At 46.6% G+C, this 14,539-nt stretch overlaps 1 protein-coding gene across 1 annotated transcript in view; it reads left to right on the plus strand.

Annotated features, from left to right (window-relative positions):
- The first annotated feature begins 6,060 nt into the window (after positions 1 to 6,060).
- The window catches only part of LZTS1 (leucine zipper tumor suppressor 1), a 32,659-nt gene continuing 24,180 nt past the window's right edge, over positions 6,061 to 14,539 (plus strand). The window contains 1 exon segment of the mRNA XM_032229646.1: positions 6,061 to 6,168. The gene's annotated coding sequence lies outside the window, so the exon portion shown is untranslated.

The following is a 14,539-nucleotide window of genomic DNA, read 5'->3' on the forward strand; positions in this document are numbered from 1 at the left end:
CTTCAAATAGATGCTATGCAGCTGGTTATACATTTGAGGACTCCTATTTGGCTGAGAGAGAGCTTAGACCTCTCCAACACTGGACAAGTCCTCTCAAAGCTCCTGGAACAGCACTGATAGCTCACCACCATACACCGTACTTAAGATATCATTCTCAAGACGTCCAACATGACCACCTTTTCCTGAAGGAGAGGAAACCATAACCCTTGCCTGCTGCCTCCTCTGTTTCTTTTTCCCTCCTGAGTCCCGCTGGCGTCTCTTTACTCCTCCCACAGAACGAGCTGTTGTCTTGTTCCATTCCGTTTCACAGCTCCAAAGAGCATGTCCCTGTTTGGCTACTTTCAAGGCACCAAATCATATGATCCACCTCAGCCACCAATGAATCAGGAAATTAGCCAGGCTAAAGAGGTTCGTAAAGAACCGGGTGCCGAGTCAAATACAGGTACTCCTCAAGTTACAACCACGGTTGAGCCCCAAGTTTAGGTAGCTAAGTGAAACATTTGTTGCGTGAGATTGCCCCATTTTACGACTTGCCACAGTTGTGAAGAAGTGAATCAGTCAATAGCCAAGCCTGTGAATTTTGATTATGTGACTGGGGGGGGGGGACACTGCAACAGTCGTAAGTGTGAATGATGGTCGTTAAGTGACTTTTTCAGTGCTGTTGTAACTTTGAACGGTCACTAAATGAACTGTTGTTAAGTCGAGGACTCCCTGTAGTCAATCCATTTTGTTCACAGTAATATCAGCTGTATTCATTGGCAAGAGCTTCTAAATTAAAAGTGCGATCCCCACTTCAGCAAGATGTATCCCCTACTGATATCATGACTTGATAAGTGGGCTGGGACTGAATATTCCAGTGTCAAAATACCCCTTTGCCAGTGCAAGGCCAGAAATGTTATTTTCATGTACAGGGATTTTGAGCATGAAGGAGCACCTCATATCTTTCCTGGGGAGAGAGGGATTTCTGACTTCCGCTACCTGCTCTGTTCCATTGTGGGAAGTTATCATCCAGCCCTCTCCCAGAAAAATGAAATATCCTAGGAAATATTGAAAAGGCAGAATATTTCTCTGGATGTGAAAAGAAAGAAACATGCTTTAAAAGACAGAAGAGTTGCCTGTAGCTTCCTGCCCATCCCCACTTTGTCAATAGGCCATTGAGAAAGCCAGGCTAGCCCACTTTACATAATAAAGACTTCTCCACTGCAGCTGCAGTGGGAAGGGATATTGGAACGTTGCTCAACTCTCCACATGGCATCTGAGAACTCATCACAGCCTAGAGAGTAGCCCCTGCACGGCCCCATGGGAGTGTGACAACCAATCAGAATACATTTCTTACACAGGAACAGGAAACAGAGAAGTGGGACTAAACAGGGTATAAAAAGCCTAGCAAGCCCCTCCTTCAGCCTTTTTTTCTTCTTCTCCACCAACATTGAAGCATGTGATCATCTTTTCTGTTCAGGGCTCAAGCCATGTGGCCCTGTCCAACAATAAACCATCTTTCCAAGCAGCCTCCATGTCTCCAGTGTCTTTTTCCCCACTTGGAGCTGAACCCAGAAGGACATTTCTTTCAACACCATCATAGCACCACACTTGTAAAAGATTAAGAGATTTCCCCATTACATAAATGCCAGCACACTGCCATTTGCTTAAAAGGCAATGGTGGCTTGCTATCATAGCGAGCATTCAATCACCAGGAAACAATAGCAGTGTTTTCCCTTTTGTTTTTGCTATCAGGAGGGGAAGGTGGTCCGTTTAGCACTGAACTCAAGGTGGGGGGAGAGGACATACTTAGTTACCAGCCCACAAAGAAGCCCCCATTGGCTTGCAGTTTCTGCCTTCAACAATTGGCCAGAAAGGGCAATCGCTGATTGGCTGGCTGTTCCCTGCACACAACAGATTCATCAGAGACGCTAGCGCTGATTCTGATGGCTTGGAAGTAGTCAAAACAGCCCGATGAGCCTTAGATGCCTGTTTTGCTGGCACCAGAAGAATTGAGAGGTAGAAAAACAACTTGAAGTGCTCCGGGACAAGGTATAGGGAAGCAGCTGAATAATTAGGAGCAGATGAATTAATGGGGTGTGATAAATGAGAGCGAGATTACCAAGAGCTGCTGGCAACCAAAGTAGAAAACGTTAACCTAGAGGGGAGAGTGCTGTGGCTTGGTATACAAATAGTCCTCAACTTGCCACCAGAACTGGGACCAGAATTTCCACTGCTGAGGAAGGCAGTTGTTAAGGAAGCCGCACCCGATTTCTGCCACAGTAGCAAATCACTGCTGTTCATTGAACCAAGGAGTTGTTAAGCGAATCCAGCTCCACCCTCATTGACTCTGCTTGTCTGAAGCCAGCCGGAAAAGTCACAATTGGTGATCACATTATCCCGATGCTACAAACATCGTAAATAGATACCAAGTGCCTGAATTTTGATCATGTGACTGTGGGGATGCTGCCAACAGTGGTAAGGGCAAAGACTGATCTTAAGCCTCTTATTTTGCAGTACTGTTGTGACTTTGAATTGTTGCTAAATGAATGGTTGCAAATTGAGGGCTACCTGTAAGGTAGCTTTGTAAGATGCCTTCTTATGTGCAATCAAGCATCATATTTTTTGCAGGATATGCTGCACACTCTGAGCAATATTAGTTATTTGAGCTTCTGCTAGTCCCATTTGCATGATTTTACTAGTTGCATGCTCTTGTATGTAGCAAGAAGTTGGTATTCCTGATCTTCTCTACCTTCTCCCCAAGTGTTGCACCTGGCAGTTGATAGAAGAATTGAAGTCCTCCTCGTGGGAAGCAGAGGAGATGCAAGGGACATCCTGTTGATCATCTGCCTGGGATGAAAGCAAACCAAAATGGTAGTGAATATGGATAAATCTGGGTAACTTTCAAAAGATGTTGGGAAGAGACAGGTGGTTAACATGACCTAGAGCAGCAATGTCCAATCTTGCCAATTTTAAGACATGGGGACTTTAAATTGAGTTGAATTTCACAGGTCTTGGTCACCCTTGACCTAGAATTTGGGTATCTGGTTAAGATGAAAACATGAGAGTCTTTCTTTGCTTAGCCTGAAATTGTTGCATTCAGTGGGATATCCTTACGCCTTGTCAACTTGTGCATTTGAACTGGAGATAATCTTCAGCAGATAAGATTTCTTTTGTTTGACATGTTTGCTGTAACATGTGTTCTAATTGTATGCCTTTCATTTTTTTTTTATACCTACATTGTGGAAAAGGTCACTCAAGAGCTAAAAAGGAATGCAGGGAGAAAAGGGTTGGGCACAACAGAAGAAAAAAAAACATAAGCTGTTTATGGAAAGTAAGCAATTTAAGAAGAGCCAAGGTATGTGGATAGCAAAATTCACTGGAGGGGAAATAACAACCAATCAATCAGCCAAAGGCAGACAAGAGCGACTTCATCATTTCACAGACTGTTTACCTTTGGCAGCTTCTCTCATTTTTGAGTTGCAAACATTTTGTTTACTGTGCCGCCTAGGAGTTGTGGGAAATGTAGTTCTAGCATAGTGTGATGGTACCAAACTTGGCTCTTTCTATTCATTTTTTTTTTGTAAAAAAAAATTGCATAGAAGGTTTTGAAAGATGATTGGACAAATCCAATCCAGGGAAGAAAAATCGACCAATCAGTGCCATTGCATCGGAAGTCTTGGCCTAAGGCAGGATTTTTCTTTTTAAGTACTTAGTAGACTTCAAATAGCATTGGGACTACAGGATACAAAATTTCCATATTAGAATATTAAAGACTCCTATAGAAAATGAGAGGGAAGAGGGGAAAAGTCTGCTAGAAAGACTGTTTTCATCTTGTGTGTCTTCTAGCAATCACAATATAAGCAAAAGCAAAGATACCTCTTGCACTCTAAACTTGTCTTAAAAAATAATGTAGAAACAGGTTTCCAAGCGTTAAAAGCTGGTTCACACAACATGCAACACTTGATCAGCTTAAAAAATTTCCAAAATCATGTGCAGCTAGTGTCACCCTTGGTTGAGTTGGGTTGAGTTGGGTTGCAGTTTTGCAGCTTACTGTGTTTTATGAATCCAAACTGTTTCATTAGTTTCCAGTTCAACATGGAACTGGAAAACTAATTTCTATTATGCTATAACCTAGAAAATGATCTAGTAAACAGGTTAGAAAGATTGTGTGAATCCAACTCCAATTACCAACATAAGAGATAGCAAGTTAAATTGTTATTATTTTCTGGCTAGATCTCCAAAGTTGCTTGCATGTGGCTTTACCAAAAGATCCCGGACTGAAGTCAATAGATGGTAATTTTGATGTCGTGTTTTGTCTGGACATCATATAAACCTCAAGCAGAGCTTGCAGGCGGCAGACCTGTCGGCACCTCCTATTCTCCGTCGTCCGTCTCCCCCACTTCAAGGTGCAACGTCTTTGTAACACGGAGGCTCTATTTTGCAGCCCAGAACCAAGCTGATGCGCACGGTTCTTCTCCCCCAATTCGCACGTTTCTCTCGTCGTCGTCGTCCCCCACAAAACCCCCAATAAGGCTGGATTATCCCCAACATCGCGACAAGCCTCGCTATTAATCTTTGATCAGAATATCGCTAGCATATTTGCACCCTGAAGTCTGGAAGTCTTAGGATTTGGGATTGTTTTGCACAACTCTCTCTCCCTCCCTCCCTCTCTCCCTCCCTCTCTCTCCCTCCCTCTCTCCCTCTCCCTCTCTCTCTCTCCCTCCCTCCCTCCCGCTCCCCCCCTCTCCCACTCTCTCTCTCCCTCCCTACCTCTCTCCCTCTCCCCCCTCTCTCTCCCCCTCTCTCTCTCTCCCTCCCTCTCTCCCTCCCCCCTCTCTCTCCCTCTCTCTCTCCCTCCCTCCCTCTCTCCCTCTCCCCCCTCTCTCTCCCTCTCTCTCTCTCCCTCCCTCTCTCCCTCTCCCCCCCTCTCTCCCTCTCTCCCTCTCCCCCCCTCTCCCACTCTCTCTCTCCCTCCCTACCTCTCTCCCTCTCCCCCCCCTCTCTCTCTCCCTCTCTCTCTCCCTCCCTACCTCTCCCCCCTCTCTCTCCCTCTCTCCCTCCCTCTCCCCCCCCCTCTCTCTCTCCCTCTCTCTCTCCCTCCCTCCCTCTCTCCCCCTCTCTCTCCCTCCCTCTCTCCCTCTCCCCCCCCCTCTCTCTCTCCCTCCCTCTCTCCCTCTCCCCCCCTCTCCCACTCTCTCTCTCCCTCCCTACCTCTCTCCCTCTCCCCCTCTCTCTCCCCCTCTCTCTCTCTCCCTCCCTCTCTCCCTCCCCCCTCTCTCTCCCTCTCTCTCTCCCTCCCTCCCTCTCTCCCTCTCCCCCCTCTCTCTCCCTCTCTCTCTCTCCCTCCCTCTCTCCCTCTCCCCCCCTCTCTCCCTCTCTCCCTCTCCCCCCCCTCTCCCACTCTCTCTCTCCCTCCCTACCTCTCTCCCTCTCCCCCCCCTCTCTCTCTCCCTCTCTCTCTCCCTCCCTACCTCTCCCCCCTCTCTCTCCCTCTCTCCCTCCCTCTCTCTCTCTCTCTCTCTCTCTCTCTCTCTCTCACACACACACACACACACACACACACACACAAACAACCTGCTGTGGATCCTCTCGCGTTCCTCTCACGCCGCCCGGGACAGACGGCGGAACGGGGGCAAGTGGGTGCGGAGAACTCCAGGTAGGGAGGCGGTGTGCAATTTGCAAAAAAGCCCCCCCCCCTGCCTTTCGGAGCAATTAGCTCCGCTCCTCTCCCACCCTTTCAGGCGACCCGCGGGAGGGGGGGGAACGTGGGGAGGTGGCGCGTGCCGTCCGTCGGCGACACATATCATTACAGCTGTCTCTCCCCCGTCCTCGCCCCCCACCTCTCTTCCACCCGCCTGGCAGCTGCCAGCGAGCGGCGCAACAAAGCCAGTTTTGGCAGCCCCCCCCCCTCCTCCAGCCGCCGGCCCGCTTTCCCCGCGTGCCCAAACTGAGCTAAGCAGCCAATTAGCGCCTCGGATGCCCAACCGCGGCCCGCCCCCTCCCCCTCCCTCTCTCCCCTCCCGTGGCCCGCGCTCCCAAGTGCGGGCGACGGCGCTAAAGCAGCCCGGCGGGTGGAGAGACCGTGGTGAGCTGCCGCGGGCGGCGCTGGCCCGGATTTGTGCCCGGGTGGTGGTGGTGGCGGTGGTGAGGATCGTCGGGCAAGACGCGGGGCAAAACAGGAGCCAGGTGAGGGCGGCGCGAGACGAGCGTCCCGGCGGCGCGCGGTGTGAGGAGCGGGCGCTCCCTGCGCCCTCGCGGTCCCCGTGCAAATGCAACGCAGGGAAGGGAAACGGGCAAGCAACCCCGGTCCTTACGGGTGCCTAATGCGGGGGCTCTTGTGGGTGGGGGGGGGACGGGGGGGAACCGACGTTCCTTGCAGGAATTCTCGCTCGCTCGCGGGCGCGCAGCAGAGAGGATTTGGCCACTGCGCGGGGAATCCGTGTGTACAAAACAAAAGGCTGGGCGCTTGGCCGGGCGCATTGTTGTGCGGCTGCCTTCCCGACACGGGAAGTTTGGTCGGTGTTCAACCTGCTCGGTATTTTTTTTTCCAAAACCCGATTCACTGTATGCTCCGAATGCAACATAATCTGATCGATGATGAACCAGAAGCCTAGCGGCTTCACTCAGTCAGCAAAGGGCGAAGGGTTGTGTGACTGCAGCTAATTTCTTGCACGGCGGGGATGGTCTTCCAGCTGCTGGGAGTGGGACGGGGGATATCCGGGACGGGTGACAGAAACCCCGCTCAGCATTGTCAGCCATCTAGCAGTGGTTAAAGGAGTTGCTATCCGAGGCGTTCAAAAGTCCTCCTTCAGCGTTACATACACGGGTCCTCCCGACTTCAAAGGGTTCAGGAGACAAGTCTGCACACGTTGCAGTGGGAGTGCTGGACGCCGTTCAGATTGATGCGGGGGGGGAGAGCAGAATTACAGGTAAGCGATTGAGCACCTGTTTTGCATGTATGAGTGTGTTGAGCTGTAATCATCTCCACTTGGCTCTGGTAACAGGGGAGGTGAACATTCTCTGCTCGACCTTTTGGAGACTTTCCGCATAATGGAAAGTCCTGGGGGGGGGGGAATAATGTAATTGGGTAAACTGTACCTTTGTAGGATACTACCATAAGTTCTCTTGAGGCATCATATACACATGGTACTCTAAAAAGAGATCAGCCCATGTTGCTCCATTGGATGTCTAAAAGCCCAACCAGACTGTTTGGCCTTTCAAATTCAAAGAGAGAATGAGGAAGAAAAAGAGGGAGAGAGATTAGTTCATGCTGGTTTCAAGGGAGGCTTTTGCACTTTTCCCCTCTCTCCATGTGCCTGGGCATTATTTCTGGTAACCACGCATGGCAACATCAAGCCAGTTGGCTTGTTCTGTGCAAGACTGCCTCTCTTACATGCCGGAGGAAATGAAAAGCTCACATATCACTGTGGCCAGGAATAATGCACCTGGAACGCAGCCGCTGATGTGGTCAGCAGTGACCATGTGGACCTTATTAAAGAACGGCTGATTGGATTCTTTGTGTGGTTTTTTGATGCTTTTGTGTGTCCTGGGTGACGGAAACCGAATCAGTGCTGCTGACTGCTTGCATGATGCACCTTGAAGCATCCCTTCTGGTCTTGCATATGGCATATTTCAGGGATCCTAAGACACTTTTCAGTTTCTTTCTTCAAACACAGTTCCTTAGTGCAAACAGGCTTTACTCCCGAATGACCTGGCCAAATTGTAAATAGGAATGTGTCAGAGAGAACAGTCATTTTGATTTAGGTTAATGAGATGGAAATGCTAATGACATGACGTTGAATTTCAAGTTTGTTTTGATCTTGCCTTTAAAAAAAAAAAAAAGAGTGCCCCCCCTCCTGCAAAATAAGTGTGGCCCTCAATTTGGAAAGGTTTTCTGACAGGAAATTTCAATTTATATTCCTTCCCAATCTCCAGTACATTAATACTATTACATAAATTCCAAGCCCATTGCATTGATTAGTACTTGAACAAAGACGAGAGCTCTCTCATTGAGGGAGCTTCTGAATAAGCCCCATGGAATCAAACAAGATTTACTTTGCATGAGCATTGATCATCACAGATATGTGGTGGTGGGAATTTGAGGAAAGAGCTGTTAACCTGGAGCTTGGCAACTTTTTCAGATGTCTGCGAGATTTGGATTATTTTGTTAAAATATATATATATTAATGCAATTTAAGGTTATGGTGAGGGCCCAGGTCGCTGCACCTCGCTTGCTTTTCATTGTGAAAAAAGTGGAGATTCTTGTAATAAAATGCTTTCATAAGTGCCTCTAGTTCAAGTCAGGGTTTCCTCAGCAACTTGGGAGTGGCTAAAAGACATGTTTTATGTGGCTCACAGATTTTTTATCTATGGCACTTTTGCTGTTCTCTGAGCTGTTTGCTTGAAGGCTACTGACTGTCATCAGTGCAAGTGATTGTGGGGTTTGCTCCCGGTTCCCAGTAGCTTGCCCTGCCAGTTTTTGGTAGGGTGTGGTTTTTCTTGTTGATGACTCCTTAGAGCAGTGGTCTCCAACCTTGGCAACTTTAAGACTTGTGGACTTCAACTCCCAGAGTTCCTCAGCCAGCTTTAGAGGTCTTAAAGTTGCCAAGGTTGGAGACACTGCCTTAGAGTATTGTTTTTTAACAGATTCATATTCTTCCTTTCCTCTCTAACAGTGTTTAAGGTAGCATAAATAACACACCCTCCTCCTGTTTTTCTCCCAGAACAACAACCTTGTGAGGTGGGTTGAGCTGAGAGAGTGACTGGCACCAGAGTTTTCCCATTGCCAGCCGTCATTCCTAAGCAGTGACGTCTTCTCTAGCCCATGAGGACTGCAGTTCAATTGGACTACAGAATAACTAGAGTCAGATGGGACCTTGGAGGTCTTCTAGTCCAATCCCCTGCTTAGGCAGGAAACCCTATTAATGTACTGGAGATTTCTTCCTTGCTTAGTTTCCATCCATTGTTTCTTTATGTTTGTTATAATGTAACGTACACGGATAAGCATTATTTAAGCTTTGTTTTCAGACCAACGTTGTCCAATCTCTTCTTAAAAACCTCCAGTGTTGGAGCATTTACAACATCTGGAGACAAGTTGTTCCACTGATTAATTGTTCTCACTTGTCAGTGAATTTCTCCTTAGTTCTAGGTTGCTTCTCTCCTTGGTTAGTTTCCATCCATTGCATCTTATTCTGCCTTTCAGGTGCTTTGAAGAATAGTTTGACCCCTTCATCTTTGTGGTAGCCTCTTAGATAGCAATAGCAATAGCAGTTAGACTTATATACAGCTTCATAGGGCTTTCAGCCCTCTCTAAGCGGTATACAGAGTCAGCATATCGCCCCACAGTCTGGGTCCTCATTTCACCCACCTTGGAAGGATGAAAGGCTGAGTCAACCTTGAGCCGGTGAGATTAGAACCGCCGAACTGCAGATAACAGTCAGCTGAAGTGGCCTGCAGTACTGCACCCGAACCACTGCGCCACCTCGGCTCTTAGATATTGGAACACACTGGAGGGAGATACATGGCTACAATCTGCTTCCCAGTATAAACATTAGAGCAGTGTTTCTCAACCTTGGCAACTTGAAGATGTCCGGACTTCAACTCCCAGAATTCCCGCTGGCTGGGGAATTCTGGGAGTTGAAGTCCGGACATCTTCAAGTTGTCAAGGTTGAGAAACACTGCACTATAGAAATAAAAAAATCTGAGTTCATAAGACCCATAGATGGACACTTCTAAGATACCAACTCCTTGGAAAATTTTATTTTTGTGATTTTTTTTTTCATACTGTTCTTAAGCAGGATGTTTTTGTTTTGTGTAATTTCATCATCAACGGCCCAGAAGTGAAGGCGTTTAAAAACAAGTTTCCTGGCTAGCTTCTTTTTCTTGTAATGGGCCAGCAAACAAATAAACATCTTTCAGTGAGTTACATTTTACAAGCTTTTTCATGGTGACTTCAATTATAAGGAGAAAATAAAAACTTTGGGGCATAATTTTAGCATCACAGCCTATTTGATTTGATTAAAGCAATCAGTCAACCAAAGCTTAAATCATGCTTATCCGTATAAGTTACATTATAACGAACATAAAGAAACAATGGATGGGAACTAAGCAAGGAAGAAACCAACCTAAAAATACAGGTAATCCAGTGGTGGGTTTCAAACATTTTTGGAACCTCTCCTGTAGGTGTGGCCTGCTTTCCGGGTCCACTGGTGGAACCTCTTCTAACCGGTTCGGTAGATTTGACGAACCGGTTCTACCGAATAGGTGCGAACTGGTAGGAACCCACCTCTAAGGTAATCCTTGAATTGCAAATGCAATGCAGCTTGGCAACTACTGTAAGGGGAAAAAAATCCTGACAGTGAGAACAATTAATCAGTGGAATGGCTTGCCTCCAGAAGTTGCAGGTTCTTCATTGCTGGGGGCTTTTAAGGGGAGCCACTTGTCTGAAATGGTATAGGGTCCTGCTTGAGCAAGGAGGTCCCTGTAGAAGGTCTCTAAGGTCCCTTCTGACTCTGTTATTCTGTATTCTAAATAAGAGGTGCAAGTGGTTAGGGTGCAGTACTGCAGGCCACTTCAGCTGACTGTGATCTGCAGTTCAGCGGTTCTAATCTCACTGGCTCAAGGTCGACTCAGCCTTCCATCCTTCCGAGGTGGGTGAAATGAGGACCCAGACTGTGGGGGCAAGTTGCTGACTCAATTTGTTAAAAAAATCTGTAAACCGCTTAGAGAGGGCTGAAAGCCCTATGAAGCGGTATATAAGTCGAATTAATTAATTAATTAATTAATATTATTATTATTATTATTAATAATAATAATAATAATAATAATAATAAGTAACTTATCTCCAAATTATTCTGAATCTTCCACTTCTTTGTAGCCTGGCTTTCCATTTCATGACTTGATTTACTTTATCCCTACAGTACAGAATGCAGTGGTCACGTTGCATCTTGCCTTGAACTAATTTGTGAGGATGAGAGCCAGGAGTGTACAGAACATTTTGATTTTGAAACATTTTGCAGTCGAAAAACCCTGTATTGGATTCTGGCAAATTCACAGGAAGCCTTCCGTACTGTTCCAGCCAACTCAGACATATTCTGAGTCTGAACGCCGCCAGTGAGGTCAGAACAGCATTGGGATACTTGCCAATGGTTGGAAGTTCCATCCAGACATGAAACATTTTTTAATACAAATTGCTTTGCAAGATTAACACCATTCTCCTTTCTTTTGAAAGGAACCATCATTACCCAAGTCTCCACTCCAAGGCTGTCCAACCTTGGCAACTTTAAGACTTGTGGACAATGCTGGCTAGAGAATTCTGGGAGTAGAAGCGCACAGGTCTTAAAGTTGAGAAGGTTGGATACCCCAGCTCTACTCCAAGGAAAATGTTGGGATTTGGGAATGGAGCTTGGTGTATTTTGTACTGATGGGCTTTTCCAACAGACAGGTTGGTAAGCATCTTCACCTAGAGCACAGGCAAACTTTGATGGCCAATGAATATGCTTAGCATTTTTAGTCAACAGGATCAGAGCGGATTAGCAAAAGGGCTAAAGAAAGGAATTTGTGGTGAGGGTAGGTTTTGATCCCCCCCTTTAAAAAAAACTATTCTAAACTTATTTTAAGGTATACATTACCATATTCCTGAAATACTGGGCGGGATGGGGACTACCTATTCTCAGCAATTGAGATCCATAAGAAAGAGATTTCGGGAACACCTGTAGTTTGGAATCTCTAGTTACCTGAACGTTAGCTGTAGCAAACTTTGGCACTCAGAATTTCTGTAATGTAATATTTGGTTTGCCTTTGAAACCTAAAGCTTTCTATTCAGATCCATGCCGAGCTTTCAATTGCCCTGTTGGAGAAAAGGGACATCTAAGACTGTCTAGCAGTGGTTCCCTTGGAGCTTCTGCTGTGCAGAGGACCTTTTTCACTGGAGATATCAAAGTGTCTCATAATACACCTCATTTGTTGTGTAGCCTGACGGTGGCTTCTACCCAAGATCTTAGCAAAGTTGTGTGGGTTTTTGCTAATTGTATTCTTAGACATGTTTCTCTTTGGCTTTCCTCCCCTCCTTGAATGCCAACAAAATGCAGACAATTCAATCTAAGCTTTTGTGATGGAGTTGAAGGTTGTCCAGAGGAGGACGCAATTGTCTAAGCCAGTGTCTCTCAATCTCGGTAACATTAAGAAGGATGGACTTCAACTCCTAGCATACTGGCTGGGGAATTCTGGGAGTTGAAGCCTACCCATCTGAAAGTTGCTGAGGTTGAGAAACACTGATTACCAGTCATATTGATGTTGCCAAATGCAGGAATGGAGCTTACACCATCAACGGTAAGAACTGAGAACAACCCTTGGAGACCAGACCATCCAGCATTTCTCACAGACTCATACTAGATGAATAGCTTTCACTTCCACATGCTTTCTAGGGTGCAGTTTGCCAAAGATAACTAGGTTTCCATGCTTCAGTCCCTCTGATTGGCTCAGTATGGCTTGCACTGCTGCTTCAGAACCTTTCTCAACTGCCTGCACCTTGTGCGGTAGAGTCCTTCTCTAGGGACTCTGGTGGCACAGTGGTTAAAGTGCAGCACTGCGGATGAACTCTGCCCACAGCCTGGCGTTCAATTCTGACAGACTCAAGGTTAACACAGCCTTCCAAGCAAAATGAGGATTCAAATTGTTGAGGGCAATATGCTGGCTCTGTAAATCTCCCAGAAAGTGCTGTAAAGCACTAATGTGTTGCATATAAGTCTAAGTGCTATTGCTATTCTCTTTGCTGGGAATCCCAAGTCGAAAGGCATACTTGGGAAGGTAAGCTTTTGAAAGAGCTGTCTTCCAGAGGACGTGACTGCTTTAATACCTCTAGGAGGGCTGTTTTGTTGTTGAAAACCAGCTTGGTGAAAGGGGACACGAATGCTTAGCATGGCCCTATAGCATGCAGTCATTTTAGCTGGGGAACATGCATGTACAATAAATGCAGTGTCTCTCTATCAGGCTTGAAAATAATTTGTGGATCTCTAAATATTCCACATTAACTCTGCTGGAAATGGTACAACCATTTTCCTTATGCAGCTGATGTCAACTTCTAATCGAACCTGGCAGAAACCATTTTTCTATTCCTAAGTTGCCAAACAGAGGGGGGCAGTGGTGGGATTCAAATAATTTAACAACCAGTTCTCTGTTCTAATGACCAGGTGGGTAGGCGGGGCTTAATGGTCATGTGACCGTGTGGGCATGGCCAACTCAACATTACTCAGGTCAATGGGCACTTTGCCTTAGCTGTTACACTGTAATAAGGGTTAACTGGAGAGGCAGTTTCTGTAAGCAGGGCAATAAAGATTAAGCTAGAAACAACACCAGAATGTTTCCTTCCTGCCTTCCTTACAGGATTAGCCCTGTAAAGTGGAAAAAAAAACAGAAGAAGATTTCTTCCAACAACCGGTTCTCTGAACCTCTTAGAAAGTTAAGAACCGGTTCTCCGGTGCGAACTGGCTGAATCCCACCACTGGAGGGTGGGGGGGCGGAGGAGAGGAGGAAATGCATTGCTAGACAAAACACAGAACTTTCTCGTGGGAACTAAGGTCATCTCTACAGGTGATGGATAGAGACGGGAAAAGTGCCCGGAAAGGTTGCCAATTAACCTAATTGACCAACGTGACCTGGGACTTTTGGGGAGGAAGTTATTTCCATTTTAATTGTACTGAAACTGCGGGAAACATTTAGAGTTGGTTTTACATTTAATCGTGCCAATATGATCAATAAAGAATTTCTTTGAGAGAGATCTGAGTCTCGGAGTTCTGATTTGCTTGGTCTCATTAGTCAGAACCTTGACAGCTCAATCAATAACACTCAAAAGCCACTCAGAGTCACCATGAGTGAATCGGGCAGCCATATACATTTTCTTAATAAAGAAATAAACTTGGCATTCCTGTGCATTGCATTCCACTTAAAAGTTTCAAATATTAACAAAGCATCTCAATGGGACATTTTCACCGAATTACCTTTCCCCCCCCTCTCTTAAAAATATGAGGGTGGTTGGGGGTTGTGGCCCAGCAGGAGCCGTTGGAGCTGCAAACGGACTCCGACAGCGAGGGGCCTTATGAGTCGGCTCTGGAAGATATGGAGGACCCTGGACAGGGTTCCGACTCCGAGCAGGGCACAGAGAGGCTGGTTGGCCACCAGGAGGCGCCTGAAGCATGGAGCAGCAGTGAAAGCCAAAGGGAGTGTGCTCCTGACGTCAGGCCTTGGAGCAGTGGGGAGGAGACAATGGAGTTGGTCCTGGATGCCCGGCAACGGGAGGCAGATCGACGTAGAGAACAGCTACGCAGGCACAGAAGATAATTGACCCAGGTGGTTGTAATTAGGCTCCTCTCAAGATAGTATTTAAGGAGAGACTCTGGGAGGAGTCTGGTTGCAGGATTCAACTTAATTGTCAACACTGGAGAAGCTGTTATCTGTATCTGGTCCAAAATCTGGGTTGCTGCCAGGTTCTTTATCTGTTTGTTCGTGTTTGGGTTTGCAGCCACCAAGATTTATGTTTCCTGCTAATAAAGAGTTGTGA

Source organism: Thamnophis elegans, chromosome 13 (genome assembly GCF_009769535.1).
Source record: "Thamnophis elegans isolate rThaEle1 chromosome 13, rThaEle1.pri, whole genome shotgun sequence".
In the NCBI taxonomy this organism is placed as follows: domain Eukaryota; kingdom Metazoa; phylum Chordata; class Lepidosauria; order Squamata; family Colubridae; genus Thamnophis; species Thamnophis elegans.